Source organism: Amphiura filiformis, chromosome 19 (genome assembly GCF_039555335.1).
Source record: "Amphiura filiformis chromosome 19, Afil_fr2py, whole genome shotgun sequence".
NCBI classification, from domain to species: domain Eukaryota; kingdom Metazoa; phylum Echinodermata; class Ophiuroidea; order Amphilepidida; family Amphiuridae; genus Amphiura; species Amphiura filiformis.
In genome coordinates, this window is record NC_092646.1 from 26785596 (window position 1) to 26790290 (window position 4695).

Genomic DNA, 4695 nt, shown 5'->3' on the forward strand with positions numbered 1-4695 from the left:
CTGTCATTGATTGCTTGACATTCCTTTTGATTTCTCTCAAAAACTTAGCTCATGATTAATATTGCACAGCCTAGAGTAAAACAGTAAAGGGGCATTTCGTGATCCACAGCCTCATCCCCCCACTTTTCTCAACAAAAAAAAGTTGAGATTTTTATATCACTGGAAACCTCTAGCTACATAATGTTTATGTACAAAATATTTCTTGCAGATTAATTCGTTTAGCAAAGATATCGTGAAATTTGAATTTCGTTCTGGTGCACCAGAACGAAATTACAACGCATTGTCTATGGAGCAGTGTAATACACATATTAATCATGCATAACTCGCGAACGCAAAATCGGAATCAACTGAAATTTTGGGAATAGGTTTTTTCGTGGATATCTAATGAAAAATGACATAAATAGAGGATGCTAGGATCACGAAATACTCCTTTAAACTTTGCAACTTTCAATCAACATGATCAATGATTTCTGAAACCACTAATTTCAGTCACATTTGAATTCAATAATTATGTACATTTATTTCAACTTTTCTATTTCTGCCACCCCCCCTTATGAATTATTCATTCATAACTGTGATGACCTTGGGACCGTCCAATCAGAATCAACATGATCAATCAATACGCCGTATAGGTCAATCAACATGATCAATGATTTCTGAAACCACTAATTTCAGTCACATTTGAATTCAATAATGTGTGGTGTAACCAAAATAAACAGTCAAAAATGGCGAGATTGGTCGGCACAGTCGATGTAACATCGATCAAATAAACCGTGGTCTTGAATTTCTTAAGAAGTCCTGGCCTAAAAACGATGTTGTTTTTCAGGAGAAAACATATTAATCTTTGATATTCTGAAGTATAAAATTGTTGGGCAAAGTGGAACATCATTTATTTAGACTGTTTTTGCTATGGAAAAATACGAAAAATGTCAATTTTGCGAAGAGGGTAAATCAAATTGAAAATATAATTTCTCCTCAGAATCATGGCCACAATATGGTTTAATTGACCGTTTCTAACAATTAAATCTACAAAGAGCTTGATGAAATACGAAGAGCTTGCATGACTTTCGGTCCGTGTTCAGATAACAGGTGCACTTGACTTGCCAAAGAAAAATAGTGCAATCCGTCTATTTCCGTCATCTTCTCGCAACTTAAATTATACAGACCAAAATAATCTCTAGCACACACAGGGAACCAAGCAAAGGGATTGAAATTGCTTGTTTCTCATGACGATTTCGGACTTTTCTTTCATAAAATAACTAATTTCCCCACCTCATTTCAACCCAATATGGAGTGCACTCGATTGAAAAATAACTTATAGAAAGTTAGAACTCAATTTTAAAAGCACATATCGCACACAGAAATAACCTTAGCATAAAAAAGCACCATCGGAAGTGGCCGAAAAATAAAGCAAAATACAACGTCCACTTAGCGCGATCACGATGGCTCGTCAAGCAAGCTTGGAGCCAAAAATGGTCGCGGCGACCAAAATTTTGATCGTCAATGATCGTACGACCATAATAGGACTGACAGAGAATGGTCGTAGAAATGATCGTAACAAAAATGTTCATCGTATTTTTGGTTGTAATCCAAATATTGATCGTAAATTTGATCGGTTTTTGAATCCAAATATGTTTGATCGTAATTATTGCTTTGATTGTGAATACAGTTGATCGTATTTTTGGTTGTAATAAAAATTTTGGTCGTTTTTTGATCGCTTTTTCATTCCAACTATATTTGATCGTATATTATGATCACAATTTTGATGGTTGTAATTTTACGATCATTCAAGATGGTCGCAATCATGATACTTATATGATCTGAGAATTACTATCAAAAATTCAAATTCATCATTTGAAAATTACAATCACAAAATTTTCATAAGATGTTAGGAACACCTATAAATCTCAATCAAAATCATGAAAATGACCAGATATTATATTTAGATGAAATTTTCCTTTTTTTTTGCCATTTTATTTCATAATCAATTTATTTCCACAGTAAAAATTGCTTTTACAATAAAATTGACTTCAAATGTTTAAATACAGAGATATGAAATACCACGCATAGAACATAATTCCTGAAATGTTTGTTGATGCCACTTTGGCCACATGTTCTGCATGAATTCGCCATGCACCCTTAGCGTTACATCGTTATATGTTATTACGACAGGTGCACATGTTTTATAGTCTCTACATTTACATTACAATTGTGTTAAAAGTTTATGGTGATAAAATGAATTGCAAAATAAACATTGAATTTAAAACATGCAGATATCATGCAACTACTTCAAGTTAATACACATGTCACTTGTATGACCCACCCTAGGACCCCCGGGGGATGTGCGTCATGGTTGGGTCATTTACCAACCAATTAGTGACGCAGGGTACGGTCATTTACTCAATATGTGCGTCACAACATACCCCGAGGGGTGCGTCAGTGTCAGTCACTTTACCTAGGTGCGTCAATGGTTAGGCGCATCAGTGTCAGTCAAAATACCTAAATGCCTAAAATGGTGAGTCAAATTTGCGTCATGAGGACAGTCATAATCCTTAACATGTGCGTCACAATTTTGACCAGGGGCTCAGTCATTGTCGGCAAATGTCAGTCATTGTTTAGACGCACATGTGGGTCATGGTATAGTTAAATCCGACGCACCTATGTAAAGTGACTCACCACTCCCGGGGGTCATAGGGTGGGTCATACAAGTGACATGTGTATAATTGAGCTATAATTAAGCTGAGATATTCATGTATAGCAGTAAAACATAGTACTAGCAGAATATAAGGTACTGCATATTGTAATATCAATATGTTATGACTAAGTATGATGATGAGTATATACCATACATACCAGCCCGGGATAACAGCAGATTGTCTTTTAAACCAACTATAGTTTGATATTCAAACTTATTATAGCCTTCAGCTTCATGCAGCTACTTACAATTAAGAAATAAATGTCCTCAAATAATCATTGCATATTATCTTATACAGCACAGCATTTCAGCACTCACTTGTTGATGTTGCATTCTGTTTATCAGCATTAGCTTAGTGACAGCTAGTAGCCCATGACCTTTTGTAGTTCATTTCCATTTAATTATTAATTTTTGACTCATTTTTCAAATAAATTTTACAAAATAAAAGTGATTAATAATTTTATTATCATATATGCATAAATATTTGTTACATTTTTCTCCAAAAATACAACCAAATAATATTTTGAAATAAAAATTTTCTCAAGGGTCAAAGCCCGTAGCCCCCATACAGCCAATCACAATTCACATGGCCAAAGGTCATATTATATTCAAAAAATTGGATGCATGCAGTCATGGCAGTTGCAGAGATCACAAATATTATGATATATCTTTTGATTTAAAAAAAAGTTCATGAGAAAGAAAGTGAGAAACTTGATCTCTGCCTGTATAAGGACCATCCAGCCAGCGCAGGTAGTATAGTGAAATGAGATGGACATGAATGACACAAATGATGATGAAATGAGTGTAGCATGTTATATGTACATGTAGTTGTAGGTAAGCTTATTAAAGGGCATATACATGTATTTTTATGGAATTGAATGGTCATGATCAGATGATGGTTGGCAATCCTTCCTTTGCATGCACCTGGCCTGGATCTGGAAATTATTCTCTTTCATGTTTTCTGCAACTACTCACACATCATGATTCGAGAATCGAGAACTTTTTACTTTAATAATAACAGTTGAGTTATAATCAGTTATATTACATGTAACTCATGCAGTTTAGTTATACTAATTTTTATAGGCTTATACTACATGACTTTGTTTTAAAGATTAATTTAGGCCTAAGTGAATACTTAAGTATCTTGTCCAGCATTATACCATTCATAACTGTTGATGCTTTTCTTGGACTTATGAAAAGAATTCAGGGTTAAATGGTGCATGCATGGTTTGTACGTACTAGTGAGTAATTTTTGGTCGCAACAGCGGAAATTTTACAATGATTAAAATATTGATCGCAAAATTACGATCATTATTTGCGATCAAAAAAACGATCAAAAGTTGGTTGCATATATGGTCGCGTATTCGCGATCAAAATTACGATCATTAATAACGGTCAAAATAATGGTCGCTGGGGTACCAAATGCGATCAAAATTACGATGATAAATACAATCAAATTTTGGTCGTAATTATGGTCGCAATTTTGGTTGTAATTATGGTCGCAATTTTGGTCGTAATTATGATCGCATCAACATGGTCGTTCTTTTCATAGGGGTGCCCTTATTTCTCTTGTTTTAGGATCCAAATCTTTGTGAAGAAATTAAATTTTGGTACCTTGCTTGAACTTGAAAAGCTAGTACTAAATATGAGATAATTATCATTCATTATTAACATATGCGTAAGAAGCTGAAGGACACGCCTCCTAAATTTTTGCAAGGGTGACATCCCCCCTAAAAATCAAAATAGAAGAAAAAATAAAGCAGGATTTGCCCTGGGTATCCTCCTTTTTATCACGAAAAACTCTTGGGCACAGATAGAGTACAATTGCAGCATTTTGTGCGCATGACCAATCAAAACACGCCTTCATTAACAGCTAAAATAGTCTGATATTGAATTTGTTGCACGTTTCGCATGCACAAAAAGTCTCAATAAAACCGACCAAAATAGGCCTATGCTTGTTCCCAACTGACCCCCTCCCCCTAAAATTTAATGCTTGCTGG